This window comes from Eleutherodactylus coqui, chromosome 5 (assembly GCF_035609145.1).
Source record: "Eleutherodactylus coqui strain aEleCoq1 chromosome 5, aEleCoq1.hap1, whole genome shotgun sequence".
Lineage (NCBI taxonomy): Eukaryota > Metazoa > Chordata > Amphibia > Anura > Eleutherodactylidae > Eleutherodactylus > Eleutherodactylus coqui.
In genome coordinates, this window is record NC_089841.1 from 23,521,597 (window position 1) to 23,543,621 (window position 22,025).

The 22,025-nt window shown below is 41.1% G+C and overlaps 1 long non-coding RNA gene and 1 pseudogene across 1 annotated transcript in view; both read right to left on the reverse strand.

Annotated features, from left to right (window-relative positions):
* Positions 1–328: 328 nt before the first annotated feature.
* Positions 329–22,025, reverse strand: part of LOC136627318 (zinc finger protein 850-like) — a 166,426-nt pseudogene continuing 144,729 nt past the window's right edge.
* The window catches only part of LOC136627342 (uncharacterized), an 83,430-nt gene continuing 77,947 nt past the window's right edge, over positions 16,543–22,025 (reverse strand). Inside the window, exon 3 of the long non-coding RNA XR_010792776.1 lies at positions 16,543–16,664. This is a non-coding gene — a long non-coding RNA (uncharacterized lncRNA). The remainder of the gene's footprint in view (positions 16,665–22,025) is intronic.

The window sequence follows — 22,025 nt, forward strand, 5'->3', positions numbered from 1 at the left end:
GCCAATCCCCTCCCCGGGAAGGAAATGGCTATAATGTACAAAGAAGCCATATTACCTGAATGACATCACAACATTTCATCCAAAACCATTCATTCAATATGTCTTCTAAGGGTTAATCCTTCCTCTCAGGGAGGTGATTGGCTCATAAAACCTTTCCTACATGAGTCTTACTGGATTACAGAGATGTGCGCCCGGGTTCTGTTAGGCTTGAAGTCTAAGTAAGATCTTATGTATTCCTGTTGGCAGTATCTACCTGATCTGTAAATGTTTGCACCCTGATATGGACTATTATGTCGCACCAGATTTCCCAAGTTGTCACTTCTGTATAAAACTCTTGGCTCTCCTGAAATCTGGTGTGTTCAGAGCTCATCTGAGTGTGAAACATGTAGGGGGTTTGTTTTATCGGGCTGTGCGCCCCAAGTTGTATAGTCCTGTATAAGTAAAGTCTGATATGTTACACTGAAGTTGTAGAACCTTTCCCATGTGATCACAGCTGTATATTACTGTGTGCGACTCTTCCTAGTATATGACCCTATAGTGATGAGATGGAGGGGAGACGCCCTTGCTGGGCTCAGTGGTGGAATACGGTTCTTACCATTATCATTTATGAAAGGATCATTCTCAAAACCAAAAAATGTCCTAACAAACTCCACAAGGTCCGGGATCGGCAGTGATTCTCCCCTCACTACTTATACACATAATGGGTACCAGCTCTCCCTCATCTCCATCAGTTCTGAGGAAACATCATCTAAAGGAAGAAGAAAGATCGGCCCAAATACAAACATGTAAGTTTTACAAGTAAACTTTTATTAACAGTTAGAAGCAAGTTTAGAGACGCAGTTATATGTATCAGTGTGAAATATTCTATGTACACGGCTGATATAAAGGCGGGCTATCTGGATTATATTTGTTAATGGATAACGGATGTTTATCGGTAATTACATACATTTCTTATTCATCATGGTTAGAAAAAACAGGTTTAAAAAATAGCTTCTCTCCGGTGTGAACTTTTTGATGTTGCAGTAAATTTGATTTGCGAGTAAAACATTTCCCACATTCTGAACATGAAAATGACTTCTCTCCTATGTGAGTGTCCTGATGTTTAACAAGGTCTGATTTCTGTGTAAAACATTTCCCACAATCTGTACATGAATACGGCTTCTCTCCTGTGTGAATTGTCTGATGTGTAACAAGATTTGATTTCACGGTAAAACATTTCCCACATTCTGAACATGAAAATGGCTTCTCTCCTGTGTGAATTCTCTGATGTGTAACAAGGACTGATTTCTGTGTAAAACATTTCCCACAATCTGTACATGAATACGGCTTCTCTCCTGTGTGAATTGTCTGATGTGTAACAAGGACTGATTTCTGTGTAAAACATTTCCCACATTCTGAACATACAAACGGCTTCTCACCTGTGTTAATACTCTGATGTGCGACAAGGCCTGATTTCCCACTTTCTGAACATACAAACGGCTTCTCACCTGTGTGAAATCTCTGATGTGCGACAAGGCGAGATTTAAAAGCAAAACATTTCCCACATTCTGAACATGAAAATGACTTCTCTCCTATGTGAGTGTCCTGATGTTTAACAAGGCCTGATTTCTGTGTAAAACATTTCCCACATTCTGTACATGAATATGGTTTCTCTCCTGTGTGAATTCTCTGATGTTTAACAAGGACTGATTTCTCTGTAAAACATTTCCCACAATCTGTGCATGAATATGGCTTCTCTCCTGTGTGAATTCTCTGATGTGCGACAAGGACTGATTTCTCTGTAAAACATTTCCCACAATCTGTACATGAATACGGCTTCTCTCCTGTGTGAATTCTCTGATGTTTAACAAGGACTGATTTCTCTGTAAAACATTTCCCACAATCTGTGCATGAATATGGCTTCTCTCCTGTGTGAATTCTCTGATGTGCGACAAGGCGAGATTTAAAAGCAAAACATTTCCCACATTCTGAACATGAAAATGACTTCTCTCCTATGTAAGTGTCCTGATGTTTAACAAGGCCTGATTTCTGTGTAAAACATTTCCCACAATCTGTGCATGAATATGGCTTCTCTCCTGTGTGAATTCTCTGATGTGTAACAAGATTTGATTTCTGTGTAAAACATTTCCCACATTCTGAACATGAAAAGGTCTTCTCTCCTGTGTGAATTCTCTGATGTTTAACAAGGACTGATTTCTCTGTAAAACATTTCCCTCATTCTGAACATACAAACGGCTTCTCACCTGTGTGAAATCTCTGATGTGCGACAAGGCGAGATTTAAAAGCAAAACATTTCCCACATTCTGAACATGAAAATGACTTCTCTCCTATGTGAGTGTCCTGATGTTTAACAAGGCCTGATTTCTGTGTAAAACATTTCCCACAATCTGTACATGAATATGGTTTCTCTCCTGTGTGAATTCTCTGATGTTTAACAAGGACTGATTTCTCTGTAAAACATTTCCCTCATTCTGAACATACAAACGGCTTCTCACCTGTGTGAAATCTCTGATGTGCGACAAGGCGAGATTTAAAAGCAAAACATTTCCCACATTCTGAACATGAAAATGACTTCTCTCCTATGTGAGTGTCCTGATGTTTAACAAGGCCTGATTTCTGTGTAAAACATTTCCCACAATCTGTGAATGAATATGGCTTCTCTCCTGTGTGAATTCTCTGATGTGTAACAAGATTTGATTTCTGTGTAAAACATTTCCCACATTCTGAACATGAAAAGGTCTTCTCTCCTGTGTGAATTCTCTGATGTTTAACAAGGACTGATTTCTCTGTAAAACATTTCCCTCATTCTGAACATACAAACGGCTTCTCACCTGTGTGAAATCTCTGATGTGCGACAAGGCGAGATTTAAAAGCAAAACATTTCCCACATTCTGAACATGAAAATGACTTCTCTCCTATGTGAGTGTCCTGATGTTTAACAAGGCCTGATTTCTGTGTAAAACATTTCCCACAATCTGTACATGAATATGGTTTCTCTCCTGTGTGAATTCTCTGATGTGTAACAAGATTTGATTTCTGTGTAAAACATTTCCCACATTCTGAACATGAAAAGGTCTTCTCTCCTGTGTGAATTCTCTGATGTTTAACAAGGACTGATTTCTCTGTAAAACATTTCCCACAATCTGTGCATGAATATGGCTTCTCTCCTGTGTGAATTCTCTGATGTGCGACAAGGACTGATTTCACGGTAAAACATTTCCCACATTCTGAACATGAAAATGACTTCTCTCCTATGTGAGTGTCCTGATGTTTAACAAGGTCTGATTTCCCTTTAAAATATTTCCCACTTTCTGAACATACAAACGGCTTCTCACCTGTGTGAATTCGCTGATGTGCGACAAGGCGAGATTTAAAAGCAAAACATTTCCCTCATTCTGAACATGAAAATGACTTCTCTCCTATGTGAGTGTCCTGATGTTTAACAAGGCCTGATTTCTGTGTAAAACATTTCCCACATTCTGTACATGAATATGGTTTCTCTCCTGTGTGAATTCTCTGATGTTTAACAAGGACTGATTTCTGTGTAAAACATTTCCCACAATCTGTGCATGAATATGGCTTCTCTCCTGTGTGAATTCTCTGATGTGCGACAAGGACTGATTTCACGGTAAAACATTTCCCACATTCTGAACATGAAAATGACTTCTCTCCTATGTGAGTGTCCTGATGTTTAACAAGGTTGTTGCCTACCCGGATTGTCTGACCATTCTACCGTTGTTTTGTCTCAGTGTCTGTTTGTCTCCCGTGTCCCGCTTCCCTAGTGAGGGTAGGGACCGTCGCCCAGTTGTCGCCCTGGGGGTTAGCCCAGGGGGGCAAGTAGGCAGGGACAGGGGTTGCGGGATATCTCAGGGACCCCCATATCCCGGACACTGTCCTGACAGACTTCTCTCCTATGTGAGTGTCCTGATGTTTAACAAGGTCTGATTTCTGTGTAAAACATTTCCCACAATCTGTACATGAATATGGCTTCTCACCTGTGTGAATTCTCTGATGTGTAACAAGATGTGATTTCTGTGTAAAACATTTCCCACATTCTGAACATGAAAATGACTTCTCTCCTATGTGAGTGTCCTGATGTTTAACAAGGTCTGATTTCCCTTTAAAATATTTCCCACTTTCTGAACATACAAACGGCTTCTCACCTGTGTGAATTCGCTGATGTGCGACAAGGCGAGATTTAAAAGCAAAACATTTCCCTCATTCTGAACATGAAAATGACTTCTCTCCTATGTGAGTGTCCTGATGTTTAACAAGGTCTGATTTCTGTGTAAAACATTTCCCACATTCTGAACATGAAAATGGCTTCTCTCCTGTGTGAATTCTCTGATGTGCGACAAGGACTGATTTCACGGTAAAACATTTCCCACATTCTGAACATGAAAATGACTTCTCTCCTATGTGAGTGTCCTGATGTTTAACAAGGTCTGATTTCTGTGTAAAACATTTCCCACAATCTGTACATGAATATGGCTTCTCACCTGTGTGAATTCTCTGATGTGTAACAAGATGTGATTTCTGTGTAAAACATTTCCCACAATCTGTGCATGAATATGGCTTCTCTCCTGTGTGAATTCTCTGATGTGCGACAAGGACTGATTTCACGGTAAAACATTTCCCACATTCTGAACATGAAAATGACTTCTCTCCTATGTGAGTGTCCTGATGTTTAACAAGGTCTGATTTCCCTTTAAAATATTTCCCACTTTCTGAACATACAAACGGGTTCTCACCTGTGTGAATTCGCTGATGTGCGACAAGGCGAGATTTAAAAGCAAAACATTTCCCTCATTCTAAACATGAAAATGACTTCTCTCCTATGTGAGTGTCCTGATGTTTAACAAGGTCTGATTTCTGTGTAAAACATTTCCCACTTTCTGAACATACAAACGGCTTCTCACCTGTGTGAAATCTCTGATGTGCGACAAGGCGAGATTTAAAAGCAAAACATTTCCCACATTCTGAACATGAAAATGACTTCTCTCCTATGTGAGTGTCCTGATGTTTAACAAGGCCTGATTTCTGTGTAAAACATTTCCCACATTCTGTACATGAATATGGTTTCTCTCCTGTGTGAATTCTCTGATGTTTAACAAGGCCTGATTTCTGTGTAAAACATTTCCCACAATCTGTGCATGAATATGGCTTCTCTCCTGTGTGAATTCTCTGATGTGCGACAAGGACTGATTTCACGGTAAAACATTTCCCACATTCTGAACATGAAAATGACTTCTCTCCTATGTGAGTGTCCTGATGTTTAACAAGGTCTGATTTCCCTTTAAAATATTTCCCACTTTCTGAACATACAAACGGCTTCTCACCTGTGTGAATTCGCTGATGTGCGACAAGGCGAGATTTAAAAGCAAAACATTTCCCTCATTCTGAACATGAAAATGACTTCTCTCCTATGTGAGTGTCCTGATGTTTAACAAGGTCTGATTTCTGTGTAAAACATTTCCCACAATCTGTACATGAATATGGCTTCTCACCTGTGTGAATTCTCTGATGTGTAACAAGATGTGATTTCTGTGTAAAACATTTCCCACAATCTGTGCATGAATATGGCTTCTCTCCTGTGTGAATTCTCTGATGTGCGACAAGGACTGATTTCACGGTAAAACATTTCCCACATTCTGAACATGAAAATGACTTCTCTCCTATGTGAGTGTCCTGATGTTTAACAAGGTCTGATTTCCCTTTAAAATATTTCCCACTTTCTGAACATACAAACGGCTTCTCACCTGTGTGAATTCGCTGATGTGCGACAAGGCGAGATTTAAAAGCAAAACATTTCCCTCATTCTGAACATGAAAATGACTTCTCTCCTATGTGAGTGTCCTGATGTTTAACAAGGTCTGATTTCTGTGTAAAACATTTCCCACATTCTGAACATGAAAATGGCTTCTCTCCTGTGTGAATTCTCTGATGTGCGACAAGGACTGATTTCTGTGTAAAACATTTCCCACATTCTGAACATGAAAATGACTTCTCTCCTATGTGAGTGTCCTGATGTTTAACAAGGTCTGATTTCCCTTTAAAATATTTCCCACTTTCTGAACATACAAACGGCTTCTCACCTGTGTGAATTCGCTGATGTGCGACAAGGCGAGATTTAAAAGCAAAACATTTCCCTCATTCTGAACATGAAAATGACTTCTCTCCTATGTGAGTGTCCTGATGTTTAACAAGGTCTGATTTCTGTGTAAAACATTTCCCACATTCTGAACATGAAAATGGCTTCTCTCCTGTGTGAATTCTCTGATGTGCGACAAGGACTGATTTCACGGTAAAACATTTCCCACATTCTGAACATGAAAATGACTTCTCTCCTATGTGAGTGTCCTGATGTTTAACAAGGTCTGATTTCTGTGTAAAACATTTCCCACAATCTGTACATGAATATGGCTTCTCACCTGTGTGAATTCTCTGATGTGTAACAAGATGTTATTTCTGTGTAAAACATTTCCCACAATCTGTGCATGAATATGGCTTCTCTCCTGTGTGAATTCTCTGATGTGCGACAAGGACTGATTTCACGGTAAAACATTTCCCACATTCTGAACATGAAAATGACTTCTCTCCTATGTGAGTGTCCTGATGTTTAACAAGGTCTGATTTCCCTTTAAAATATTTCCCACTTTCTGAACATACAAACGGCTTCTCACCTGTGTGAATTCGCTGATGTGCGACAAGGCGAGATTTAAAAGCAAAACATTTCCCTCATTCTGTACATGAAAATGACTTCTCTCCTATGTGAGTGTCCTGATGTTTAACAAGGCCTGATTTCTGTGTAAAACATTTCCCACATTCTGTACATGAATATGGTTTCTCTCCTGTGTGAATTCTCTGATGTGCGACAAGGACTGATTTCACGGTAAAACATTTCCCACATTCTGAATATGAAAATGACTTCTCTCCTATGTGAGTGTCCTGATGTTTAACAAGGTCTGATTTCCCTTTAAAATATTTCCCACTTTCTGAACATACAAACGGGTTCTCACCTGTGTGAATTCGCTGATGTGCGACAAGGCGAGATTTAAAAGCAAAACATTTCCCTCATTCTAAACATGAAAATGACTTCTCTCCTATGTGGGGTCCAAGGCGAGATTTAAAAGCAAAACATTTCCCTCATTCTGAACATGAAAATGACTTCTCTCCTATGTGAGTGTCCTGATGTTTAACAAGGCCTGATTTCTGTGTAAAACATTTCCCACATTCTGTACATGAATATGGTTTCTCTCCTGTGTGAATTCTCTGATGTGCGACAAGGACTGATTTCACGGTAAAACATTTCCCACAATCTGTGCATGAATATGGCTTCTCTCCTGTGTGAATTCTCTGATGTGCGACAAGGACTGATTTCACGGTAAAACATTTCCCACATTCTGAATATGAAAATGACTTCTCTCCTATGTGAGTGTCCTGATGTTTAACAAGGTCTGATTTCTGTGTAAAACATTTCCCACAATCTGTACATGAATATGGCTTCTCACCTGTGTGAATTCTCTGATGTGTAACAAGATGTGATTTCTGTGTAAAACATTTCCCACATTCTGAACATGAAAATGGCTTCTCTCCTGTGTGAATTCTCTGATGTTTAACAAGGACTGATTTCTGTGTAAAACATTTCCCACATTCTGAACATACAAACGGCTTCTCACCTGTGTGAATTCTCTGATGTGCGACAAGGCGAGATTTAAAAGCAAAACATTTCCCACATTCTGAACATGAAAATGACTTCTCTCTTATGTGAGTGTCCTGATGTTTAACAAGGTCTGATTTCTGTGTAAACATTTCCCACATTCTGAACATGAAAATGACTTCTCTCCTATGTGAGTGTCCTGATGTTTAACAAGGTCTGATTTCTGTGTAAAACATTTCCCACATTCTGAACATACAAATGGCTTCTCTCTTATGTGAGTGTCCTGATGTTTAACAAGGTCTGATTTCTGTGTAAAACATTTCCCACATTCTGAACATGAAAATGACTTCTCTCCTATGTGAGTGTCCTGATGTTTAACAAGGCCTGATTTCCCTTTAAAATATTTCCCACTTTCTGAACATACAAACGGCTTCTCACCTGTGTGAATTCTCTGATGTGCGACAAGGCGAGATTTAAAAGCAAAACATTTCCCACATTCTGAACATGAAAATGACTTCTCTCCTATGTGAGTGTCCTGATGTTTAACAAGGCCTGATTTCTGTGTAAAACATTTCCCACAATCTGTACATGAATATGGTTTCTCTCCTGTGTGAATTCTCTGATGTTTAACAAGGCCTGATTTCTCTGTAAAACATTTCCCACAATCTGTGCATGAATATGGCTTCTCTCCTGTGTGAATTCTCTGATGTGTAACACGATTTGATTTCTGTGTAAAACATTTCCCACTTTCTGAACATACAAACGGCTTCTCACCTGTGTGAAATCTCTGATGTGCGACAAGGCGAGATTTAAAAGCAAAACATTTCCCACATTCTGAACATGAAAATGACTTCTCTCTTATGTGAGTGTCCTGATGTTTAACAAGGTCTGATTTCTGTGTAAACATTTCCCACATTCTGAACATGAAAATGACTTCTCTCCTATGTGAGTGTCCTGATGTTTAACAAGGCCTGATTTCTGTGTAAAACATTTCCCACAATCTGTACATGAATATGGTTTCTCTCCTGTGTGAATTCTCTGATGTTTAACAAGGCCTGATTTCTGTGTAAAACATTTCCCACAATCTGTACATGAATATGGTTTCTCTCCTGTGTGAATTCTCTGATGTTTAACAAGGCCTGATTTCCCTTTAAAATATTTCCCACTTTCTGAACATACAAACGGCTTCTCACCTGTGTGAATTCTCTGATGTGCGACAAGGCGAGATTTAAAAGCAAAACATTTCCCACATTCTGAACATGAAAATGACTTCTCTCCTATGTGAGTGTCCTGATGTTTAACAAGGCCTGATTTCTGTGTAAAACATTTCCCACAATCTGTACATGAATATGGTTTCTCTCCTGTGTGAATTCTCTGATGTTTAACAAGGACTGATTTCTCTGTAAAACATTTCCCACAATCTGTGCATGAATATGGCTTCTCTCCTGTGTGAATTCTCTGATGTGTAACAAGATTTGATTTCTGTGTAAAACATTTCCCACTTTCTGAACATACAAACGGCTTCTCACCTGTGTGAAATCTCTGATGTGCGACAAGGCGAGATTTAAAAGCAAAACATTTCCCACATTCTGAACATGAAAATGACTTCTCTCCTATGTGAGTGTCCTGATGTTTAACAAGGCCTGATTTCTGTGTAAAACATTTCCCACAATCTGTACATGAATATGGTTTCTCTCCTGTGTGAATTCTCTGATGTTTAACAAGGCCTGATTTCTGTGTAAAACATTTCCCACAATCTGTGCATGAATATGGTTTCTCTCCTGTGTGAATTCTCTGATGTTTAACAAGGCCTGATTTCTGTGTAAAACATTTCCCACAATCTGTGCATGAATATGGCTTCTCTCCTGTGTGAATTCTCTGATGTGTAACAAGATTTGATTTCTGTGTAAAACATTTCCCACTTTCTGAACATACAAACGGCTTCTCACCTGTGTGAAATCTCTGATGTGCGACAAGGCGAGATTTAAAAGCAAAATATTTCCCACATTCTGAACATGAAAATGACTTCTCTCCTATGTGAGTGTCCTGATGTTTAACAAGGCCTGATTTCTGTGTAAAACATTTCCCACATTCTGTACATGAATATGGTTTCTCTCCTGTGTGAATTCTCTGATGTTTAACAAGGACTGATTTCTGTGTAAAACATTTCCCACAATCTGTGCATGAATATGGCTTCTCTCCTGTGTGAATTCTCTGATGTGCGACAAGGACTGATTTCACGGTAAAACATTTCCCACATTCTGAACATGAAAATGACTTCTCTCCTATGTGAGTGTCCTGATGTTTAACAAGGCCTGATTTCCCTTTAAAATATTTCCCACTTTCTGAACATACAAACGGCTTCTCACCTGTGTGAATTCTCTGATGTGCGACAAGGCGAGATTTAAAAGCAAAACATTTCCCTCATTCTGAACATGAAAATGACTTCTCTCCTATGTGAGTGTCCTGATGTTTAACAAGGTCTGATTTCTGTGTAAAACATTTCCCACAATCTGTACATGAATATGGCTTCTCACCTGTGTGAATTCTCTGATGTGTAACAAGATGTGATTTCTGTGTAAAACATTTCCCACATTCTGAACATACAAACGGCTTCTCACCTGTGTGAATACTCTGATGTGCGACAAGGCCTGATTTCCCTTTAAAATATTTCCCACTTTCTGAACATACAAACGGCTTCTCACCTGTGTGAATTCTCTGATGTGCGACAAGGCGAGATTTAAAAGCAAAACATTTCCCACATTCTGAACATGAAAATGACTTCTCTCCTATGTGAGTGTCCTGATGTTTAACAAGGCCTGATTTCTGTGTAAAACATTTCCCACAATCTGTACATGAATATGGTTTCTCTCCTGTGTGAATTCTCTGATGTGTAACAAGATTTGATTTCACGGTAAAACATTTCCCACATTCTGAACATGAAAATGGCTTCTCTCCTGTGTGAATTCTCTGATGTGCGACAAGGACTGATTTCACGGTAAAACATTTCCCACATTCTGAACATGAAAATGACTTCTCTCCTATGTGAGTGTCCTGATGTTTAACAAGGTCTGATTTCTGTGTAAAACATTTCCCACAATCTGTACATGAATATGGCTTCTCACCTGTGTGAATTCTCTGATGTGTAACAAGATGTGATTTCTGTGTAAAACATTTCCCACATTCTGAACATGAAAATGGCTTCTCTCCTGTGTGAATTCTCTGATGTTTAACAAGGACTGATTTCTGTGTAAAACATTTCCCACATTCTGAACATACAAATGGCTTCTCACCTGTGTGAATTCTCTGATGTGCGACAAGGTGAAATTTAAAAGCAAAACATTTTCCACATTCTGAACATGAAAATGTCTTCTCTCCTGTGTGAGTTCTCTGATGTGTAACAAGGTCTGATTTCTGTGTAAAACATTTCCCACAATCTGAACATGAATATGGCTTCTCTCCTGTGTGAATTCGCTGATGTTTTACAACAAAATCACATCTTGTTACACATTTCCCACACTGAACATGAATATGGCTTCTCCTTTCTGTCAGCTCTTTGAGGTTTTCTCCTTCTGTGAAATTTAGCAGTCTGTGATGAATCAGAAGATGGGACCTGTATGAGAGGATCAGATGATGGATCTTTACTGTGAAGGGCTGAGGAGATATCTGGGATAATGGCAGGTTCTTCATATGTAGCATGTATGATACCACAATCCTCTGCTTTACAATCTGCAGATATCAGACGTCCCTCTGAGCTCCCGGTATCGTCATCTGCCAAGAATAAAGTTAATTTCTTTTTCATATTATAGATCTTAAAAATGATCCTGACAGAGCAAGTGAGTGAGGATCATTCACTTATAGAAGGCGCTTGGTTTGCAGCTCACTTAACCACCAAGTGATTGTCAGTGCAGAAAACATCACCAAAAACTACAGATGTGAATCGGGACTTACAAGTAACTAATTCTGGTTTTCATCAATAACATGGGGGTCCTGGGGGGTCTGAAAAAGGGTCATGAAGAGTAATTTGCAGCAGAGTCCCCCACAAGCCCCGGGCTCCTGTCCCCGGTAGATCTCCGAGCCCAAGCTACAGGAATAGTATATTCCATACAGATGGAGTTCGGCCATTTCTGCACCAACATTAGTTTCTGTTTTCCATAAAGAACTCATATAAAATCTCCCATGAAGCCGGATGTCAGTAACACACGGTGTGCAGCAAATACAGAACTGCTCATCTATAAGACAGCTTAGTACATACAGTAATTCTATATTCTGTCACCTCAGACCAGGACTAAGCCGGGGCAGGGAGGCATTCTGAGTATTGCTCTGGGGCCCCATGGCTTCTTTGTATGACCCTGGAGCCTATACACTTCATAGTTCCCGGTCATGCGGCAAGCTCTGCTCTGTAGACCTGCAGTCAGGCTGCGATACATCTGTAAAATGTGCCCTTAATGCGCTCGTCTGAAACTGGTCATAAAGGGGAAATACAGTTCCTGGTTCTGTATACATGTACACAGCTTGGCTCAGCTGCTGTATTTACGTACGAAGCTTGGTTCTGGTATTGCATCTATGTATATCACCAAGCTTGGTTCTGGTGCTGTAATTATGTTATGGCCTTGGTTCTGTTTCCTGTTCAATAGATAAACAAGGATGCAAGGACACATTGTGGCCGGTCACACACAACCAGACCGTGCCCACCGACTGCGGCCAGTCGCCATGCAATTATGCCAGTATTTTGTGTGGCCAACTGCACTGTCTGTTTCCACCCTTAAAGTGTGTTCACACGCGGCAGATTGTGCTGCAGGTCCACACCAAAACCTGCATGACAATCCACACTATACGGTGCGGGTTATGGCACAGATCCGCAGCAGATTTCCTGCTTTTAATTGAAGGGGTGAAGTCTGAAGCAGATCCGCATCAAAATACACACCAGTGCTAAAGACTGAAATGTGATGCAGATTTGTTGTGGTCTTTACCCACTACGTGTGACACATCCTTATGTCGGGCCGCTACTCATGGGCCTGTGATATATTCCTGCCAGCCGGGCCCTGACCATTACACAGAGCCGCCAGGGGATATATTGGGTCCCATATAATGAGATTAATGAGAGCCCCAGGGGACGGGTGGGGGGTGGTGTTGGCATCTTTAGTGGGAGGTGGGGAGCAGAGTAACCTGTCATTGACCACAGGGGTGCATGTCGCACCGAAACGCGTTGCCTTTCTGTAAACCTGATTTTATATGAATAAAACTGGACAAAGTAATTGGCTTTTCGCAACTTGCATCGGCGACAGAGAGGACTTAGAGGAGTCAGCACACAGAGGAGGGGGCTTCTTGTTTTATACACCCCCCTCCTTCCGAGTAAGTGCCATTCTATTCTATATCTCTTCCGTCATTCACAGGACGGACACTTTCTACATTTTGCTTGACCTAATTGCTTTTTCCACGAGCGCACAACTTTTTTACTTAAAATCTACTGTTTGTTTTCTTATTGGGGGTCCACTCTCCTGGTGAGAGTCCCCCCTTACTGTCGTTGCAGCTCTCCTCCTTCAAGGAGGATAGGAGAAATGCACATTGGGGAGCCTGCCCAATATCCATTGGCGCTGTCTGAACTGTTGTTTGTATTGACCACTGGGGGGCTCCTTAACCCCTTAATGACACGGCCTATTTTGGCGTTGAGGACCAAGCGATTTTTGGTACTTTTTCATCTCCATCTTTCAAAAGCCATAACTTTTTTATTTTTCCGTCGACGCGGCCGTATAAGGGCTTGTTTTTTGCGTGGCGAGCTGTAGTTTTTATCGGTGCCACTTTTGGGTACATAGACTATATCGTAAAACTTTTATTAATTTTTTTTATGATAACAGGGAGAGAAAACGCATCAATTCTGCCATAGATTTTTACAGCGTTAATCATGCAGCATAAATGACACACTAATTTTTTTCTGCGGGTCGGTGCGGGTACAACGATATCAAAATTGTTATTTTTTTTTAGGTTTTTACACTTTTTTGCAATAAAACCCCTTTTTTTTGGAAATCTTTTTTTTTCTCTATAGCTGCATTCAAAGTCCTGTAACTTTTATTTTTTTTATGTACAGAGCTCTTTGGGGGCTTATTTTTTGCGAGACGAGCTGTAGTTTTTATTGGTACCATTTTGGGGAATGTATGGCTTTTTTGATCACTTTTATTGCATTTGTTGGGAGGCAAAATGCTAAAAAGCATGTTCAACTTTTTGTACACGTCGTGTCGGACGCATCAATACCAAATATGCGAATATTAAAAAAAGCACAAAAATGTTTTTTTTACATTTTTTTTACTCTTTTTTTACACAATGTGAGTCCCTCTGAGGGACTTGCAGCACTATGCCTATGATCGCTGTGATAAGGCATGGCAGAGCTACTGCTCTGCCATGCCTTATCACTTATACAGCAATCATAGGCATTGGCAATACAGGACGACAGTGTCTAGCGTCTTGTTGCCATGGCAACAGGCCGGGCTCTCGTGATAACATTGCGAGAGCCGGCCGGAGACAGAGAGGGAGCACGCTCCCTCTTTGAACTCTTTCCCTGTCGCGATCTACTTAGATCGCTGCAGGGAAGGGGTTAACAGCGGGGGGCACAACTCCGATGCCCCCCCCCCCCCCGCTGTTGCAGCAGGACGCCGGCTGTGACCGACAGCCGGCTCCCGCTGCGGGATAGCGCGAGGTCAGTCATGATCTCGCGCTATCCCGATGACATACCGGTACGTCATGTTGCGGGAAGTACGAGGCTCCCATGATGTACCAGTACATCATATAGCGGGAAGGGGTTAAAGGGATCCAACCGCCCGAGATATAATTCCTACTGCTAGTGTGCAGAGTGCTGGCGATCACTGACTTGGCTCAGGACATATTGATATCTTTATTGACAGGCAGGCAGCAGCCAGCGGTCACCGGGGGCCTCTGTAACCATTTATCCTGCCCTGATGGCGGTCCGGCCATTAGACTCTTCCTGATTCTGAACTAACTCTTTGGAGCCATTAGAGAACCCATCTGTAAGCCGTTACTTTATCTCCAACCCCCTTATAATCGGCTCAGACGTTATATTAGGATGAAACTACTCGGAATCTGTTTCCCAATTGTGCCCATTTATGGCAACTGGAAGAGTATTACGGTGAGATCACACACTGCGGGATTGTATAATCTACAGTACAATGTAAGGGAGTGGGATTCTAAGAAACCGCATTCACTCCCAGCTGAGAGATAAGATGTGACACCTGAAATAGTATTTATCTGGTCGGCCATATTCAGATGGCTGAGTGCGAGTTGTGCTGAGAACTCGCATTGGACATCACATGGGCACATATGGACTGTGTGCTGCCCCATGCTGGCAGGCAGTAGACATTACATGTCCGATTCTGGTCAGTGAATCAAACCAGAATAGGACAGTTTTTTATGTGAATCATGTAAATGAAAAAGCTTATGTTAACCCCTTAGTGATGAAGCCTGTTTGTGCCTTAGTGACGGAGCAAATTTTCGAAATCTGACATGTGTCACTTTAACATACAATAACTCTGTAAAGGTTTTGCATATCCAAGGGATTCTGACATTGTTTGTAGCACCTAAATTAAGTACAATATGTGGCGAAAAAGCAGACCACTAGAATTTGTGTAGATTTATTAAAAGCACCATTTGTCATTTTTTCCCCATTTTCTATTGCAATATCTTCTTTTCAGCAAGCATAAAATGCTCCCTGGTAGCTTTACATCTCTCCATATTACCGAGGAGATGACCAGCCGGCCTATGTGCATCAGCCATCAGACTAAAGATCATTCGTTCCCATAGCAGTAATTCTTTGCATGTGTAAAACAAAGTAAACCAGCAGCGACCGACCTGCCTACGGATCAGCGCTGGTTACATCAGATCAAGAGTTGGTCAGTGTAAAAGAACCCTTAGTCCCAGAACTGTAAAACCATTTCTCCCTCATTAGTACAGATACCATATAATGAATAGTAGTCCTTGCTCACATAGGGGTGTTTCATGTCTGGGCGGTAAATGCCCATCCTGTGTTATCACCTATAACAGTATCACATGTCATCCATATTTAGTTTGTACTCCAGTTGAATGAATAAATCTACATAACTATCTGCAGCCGGTGACCGAGGAGAATCTGTGACTAATAGATCACAGACTGAGCATGAGTCAACAATGTGATGCAGTAGCAAAAAATAGGCAAAACCAATTCTGGAATGTATTAAGATTAGAGATGAGCGGGCATAAGGCACTACTTGCTCGAGCAGTTTGCCTTAGCGAGTACGCTCGCTCATCTCTAATTAAGATAAACAGAGAGTCTAGATCACATGAGGTCATTATCCCCTCTACTCTTCCTTAGTCAGACCTCATCTGGAATATTGTGTCCAGTTCTGGGCACCCCGATTTAAAAAAAGACAGACAAACTGGAGCAAGTTCAGAGAAGAGTTACCAAGATGGTGAGCGGTCTGCAAATATTGTGCTATGGGGATTGGTAATTATTTGGGAATGTTCAGGTTGCAAAAGCAAAAGGTCAAGAGGAGACTTAATAGATGTCTACAAATATCTGAAGGGCTGTCACAGTGCAGAGGGATCAGCCCTATTCTCATCTGTACAAGGAAAGACTAGAAGCAATGGGATGAAACTGAAAGGGAGGAGACACAGATTAGATAATAGAAAAAAACTTTCTGACAGGGAGGGTGATCAATGAGTGGAACAGATTACCATGGGAGGTGGCAAGTTCTCCTTCCATGGAAATGTTCAAACAAAGGCTGGACAAATATCTGTCTGGGATGATTTAGTGATCCTGCACTGAGCAGGGGCTGGACCCGATGACCCTGGAGGTCCCTTCCAACTCTTCCATTCTATGATTCTTCTCTGCTGTATTTAGTGGTTACTACTCACCTGGGCGGTTACCTGTAGGAATCCCCTCTTTACACCGCTGATCGCCCCTCATATTTGTCTCTGTAGTCGTAATATTGGTTAGATCTTCATCCTGATACAAAAGCTGTGAGACAAATATTGTAAAAGTCAGCAGCCGGTTGGAGAAGTCGTGTGGAAGGTTTTACATGACCAGAAAAGGTCATTAATCATCATGATGACCAAAACTGACCGGACAGCAGCAGTTATCAGTCACGTCAAAGTGGATGCTTCCTAAATTGATTCGGTCATCAGGTTCATGAAGTTTGGCTTCATTAAAAGGCTTGTTTTCAGAATTAAGTGCGATTCTCTTCCCGATTATCCGACAAGTGTATTTCTTTTTATCTTTAACTGTAGTGACAATTATCCGGGAATTAAGTCCAGATGTCTTGGTTTACTAGTCTTGGTCATCAGACAAGTAATTGGACAGTTTTTGGCACCGGTACTCAAGAAAGACATATCAGAGCTTGAGTGGGTTCAAAGAAGGGCAAAAAAAAACCTAATAAGTAGAATGGGCGGACTACAACACCCAGAAAGGTTAGCAAAATTAGGGTTAGTTTTTAAAAAAAAGTCAGCTGAGGGGCAACCAAATAACCATATATAGATATATCAGGGGTCAATACAGAGATCTCTCCGATCATCTATTTATACCCAGGACTGTAACTAGGGGGCGCCATCTTCGTCTAGAGGGAAGGTTTCTACGCAACATAGAATGGGGTACTTTATTGTAAGAGCAGTGATACTATGGTACTTTCTGCCTGAGGACACGGTGATGGTGTACTCACTAAAAGAGTACAAGAGGGGCCTGGAGTGTAATAATATTACATGTTCTATCACTGATTACTTCAGAAAAGTGAGCGATACAGGGATTATTCCGATTGCTAGATTGCAGTCGGGAAGTGTTAGCATTTGTTCACGGAGGTCTGGTTTATGCTAGTATTGTTTTGTATTTTCCTCCCAGCTTTCTCTAGCACTGTTGGGAATGTCTATGAGAGTGTTCTGCTACCTGTTGAACCTGGTTAGCAATTAGGGAGGGCTCTTATTCCGGTCTTAGCTGTGGTCCTGTGCTGGTTATTCTCAGTCTTCACCTGATGGTTGTTGGAATCAGAACTGCATCTTGGTCTCCTGTTTTTCCCAGATCATCTCAAGCCACGTACTGTGGTTATTGGTGGTAGTTGTATTCTTACTTAAATGTTTTCCTTCTGTTGTAGATAGGGACAGTGAGTGGCCGAGGAACGTGGGTTTGGTCGGTTCCTATTAGGACGGGACATCTGCTTTGGACAGAGGTGGGAATGTAGAGAACTACTAGAAAGTTTGATCCTTTATTTCTTTTTATGTTCTATTTTCTTTAACAAATATTGCAATTTTTCAGCAATTAAACAAGGAGAAGTATTTACAGTAAATATATTGTAAGCTAAATTGTATAAAGATTTGTAAAAAGTTGCCAAAGTGTCTATGATTTCCTGAGGGTTAAAAAGCTTATTGTTTTGGGAGTCACGGATAAAGGGTATGTGGAGTTTAGATGATTGTGATTTAGCTGTTTTGCTAGTAGGGCTCCTGGCTTCTTGCCTTGCCAGTAATAGTCACTCTCAGTTTTCTTAGGGCAGGTCGTGGTCGTACATCTGGAGCTGCTGAAGTTGGTGGTTTACAGTAACTATCTATTCAGCTCTCTCTGCGGAAAAAGCTAGTTTATTTTGTCTGTGTAGTGAACATGGTTGTGTTTTTCATTCTAGTTGGAGAATTTCTAAGGTTTTTGTCATAGGACACGTTTTTTTTTAACAAAGTGGCTTCTTATAAAGGCCTTATGAGCGCACCAAAGGATGGAGGCAGAAAGCATATAGTTGTTTTGACAGATTTTAATAGAAAAGTGATTCATGTGTTCCTGAATTGATATCATTATAGAGGCGTGATCTGACCATTATATGGTGCCTATGGCTGTGGAAGTGACATTACTAAGGTTTCTGTCCACCAACATAAAATCAATATATTGTACTGCACACCTTATGAGGCTGTGAGAAGAAAGTATTATCGCGATCAGTTGGATCTTGAATGCACTGAATATTAAATAAATTATTACTATTGAAAAAAGGGACATGAAACTATACTATATACTACCCCACTATACGTGACATTTCTAATAGCCTTGTCTAATATTCCGGGATTGAAGCTGGTGCCCCGAGAACTGTCACCACCCACGAGAGCCACGGTCGATGCCTGGAAGTCCCTTAATCAGAAGCTAAATAATTAGAATTGCCTACAGAAACCAACATTACCTATCGAACCCTAACTACCTAATCCCAAACTTAGCTTTATCAAACTGGAGGCGATTAGTAGACGATCGTATATCGGCAGATGGGGTGAAGTCCTTTGAATTGTTACAGACGGCTTATTGGGTTCCAGATAGAGAGAGGCTTAAATACATCAGGATTAGATTCTTCCTAAGTAATTTCCCAATTACTATTATTCCCTTTGGATATCATAACTAAAGTCACTGCACAGCCAAATCTGAGGAAATCGGAGACATACTGCTTCTACAATATGCTAACAGGGAACCATAGTCAGGAAAAAAGCCAATAAGTTAAATTGGGAAAAATTATTGGGAGCAAAAATTTCTATCAGAATGTGGTTGGAAGCATTTAAAGGAGCGGTACAATCCACAGAAGGGGCAGCTATTCGAGTCCAAATTTAAATTGTAGGTGAGATGGAACTATTCTCCCCAGCTTATGGCCAGCAGTATAAATAGGTGAAGTGGTATTTGCTGGAGAGAATGTGGACAGATCAGTATTTGATCTCCCATATTTTGGTTCTGCCTGAAACTGAAGGGCTTTTGGGAAGAAATTTTTGCCCTCTTATAAAAATCTTAAAAAAAAAAAAATACCCCAAGGGTTCCGAGTCTGGCTCTTCTGCTGATAAACTTAGATAGCTTCCCTAAGCCTGGCAGGTACCCGATAGGTCATGCTTTTATAGTTCAATCCGTTTTTATTGAAATTTTCAATAGGATAGGTTAGAAAACATACAACTCAAAAAAGGTCTAGCAGGACCTATAAAACATGTATAACAAAAGACATAACATAAATAAATCGGCCTCTTCTTGAAAATATCCATCTAAATAAAACTCTTGGAGGGGCCTAGTGGGTGACCCCAATAATGATAATACCCGAACACGCAATTTGAGAATAAAATGTTTGCGGTCTGTAGTATTCGGGTAGAAGCCCGAGGCCTTATCCTCCTGCAACAATGAAAACAAAAATGACATATACAAAAGAGAGAAGAGACAAAAAGAGAGATGAATTATGGGAAGAGAAAAAGCAAGAAGGCAAAATGAATAATATAAAATAAATAATATTTCTAAATAAGTAAAAAAAAAGGATGGGTAAACTAAAGGGTAGATAGTTGGTTGACGGAAGCGGGAGAAACGGGGAGGGGGAATCCCCCAAGAATGTTTAATATCCAGATTACTACCTTCTAATAACCCGTCTCACCCCCGCGGCGATTGAGCAACTTGGAAAAGAGCGCTCGGAAATCTGAAGAAGATTCAAAGTCGATCCACAATTGCCATACCGACAGAAATTTTTCAGATTCTCTATTATGTTCTGCACATAATTCCTCCATATGGCGCAGATGAGACATTTCCTAAAGCCACTCAGTCATGGAAGGAATTGGTGTGGAACGCCAATGGCTCGGGATAACTGCTCTTGCTGCTGCTAAAAACCCTTTTTCTGTGAACCTATTGAGCCCGGCAGTATGGATGGGAGAGCAATTTGGGCATTATTGTTAATATTTCCCCGGATGATTAAGTTATATGTGGAGAATACCTTGTCCCAGAAAGGTCTCAACAAGTCACAGCTCCACCGAATGTGCGTCATTGTACCCCTATCAGTTCCACAGCGCCAACACACCTCAGACACTGAAGGGAATATAGCATGAAGGCGGGTAGGATATCTATACCATCTTGTAAGAATTTTGTAATTTTTTTCCTGTGCAGCACAGGCCATAGACAGTTTATGAGTAAAGATGAATGCCTTCCGCCACTCATTCGGTGAGATCAGGACTCCAATTTCCTGTTCCCAAGCCCATTTGAAACCAGGATCCGTGGTGTATGTTTCTTGGATCAGCAGACCATATATCAGGGATACTACGTGTGTCGGAGGGGACCCTCTTGAAAATAGACTCTCAAAAGTTGTGAGGGTTGTTAGAAAAGTGTTTCTATCTCCTTGAGTGTTAAGAAAAGAGCGAAGTTGGTGAAATTCTAACCAGGAGAGATTCAGTCCACCAGACCTAGATCTTAATTCTTGAAAGGAAGGCACTGAGGGGCCACCTAGGACATTGCGAACCCGGGGGTCCTCTCGAGCCTCCCAACCCATGAAAAGACCTTGGCTGTTACCTGGTGGGAATGCTGGGTTGGAGAAAAGTGGTGTGAGGGGACTATCTAGACTTGACAGGATCTGCTTTTGTATTTTCGAGTCCCAGAGTTTAAGTGTCTCTTTCAATAGGTAATTGGTAGATAGGATTTGAGCTTTGTCACAGGGACGAATCCATGGGAGAAGTCTTATCGGAATCGAGCAATCCGCCTGTTCTAACTGTATCCACTGCTTGTGAGCTGAGTGGTAGTGCCAGTCCACAATATGTGTTAAAACCGCTGCAGCATGGTATAGTCTGAAATTTGGCAGACCTACACCTCCACCTTCTTGGGGCAAAAGAGCGTACACACTCCCACCCTGGGTCTCGAGCAATCCCCACACAAATTTAATTAGAGCCGACCTTAACGAATTAAAGAACGATGTAGGGGGTATGATAGGTACAGCCTGGAAGAGATATAGGAATTTAGGTAACACATCCATTTTTAGGGTGTTTATCCTCCCAAACCATGAGATGTCTCTGTTTGCATAGTTGGAGAGGTCTTTTAGTGTGCGCTTAAGGAGGGTCTGATAATTTAAGGGGAACAACCTAGATTGGTCAGTAGGGACAAACACCCCAAGGTATTGGATAGCCTCCCGTTGCCATCTAAATGGAAATTGCTCTGAGATATGTTTTTCTGCTAACGGGAGTGAAATGTTCAGAGCTTCTGTTTTGGAGTAATTTATTTTTAAGTTCGATAGATGTCCGTATCTCTCGAACTACTGTATTAACGACAAAAGTGTGGTATGGGGCTGGGAGATGTACAGTAGGAGGTCATCAGCGTATATGGCCGTCTTATAATGGTTCCCCCCAATTTGAAGGCCTTGTATATTTGGGTTGTTTCTTATCGCTACTGCAAGATGCTCCATTACCAACAAATACAGAAGAGGTGACAGAGGGCAACCCTGCCTGGTGCCATTTCTGATATGTATGGGAGAGGACAATAATCCATTCACCCTTATCCTAGCAGTAGGACATGTGTAAAGGGCCAGTACTCTGTCCAGAAATTTGGGGCCAAGTCCAATTTGTTTGAGAGTTGCTGACAAGAATC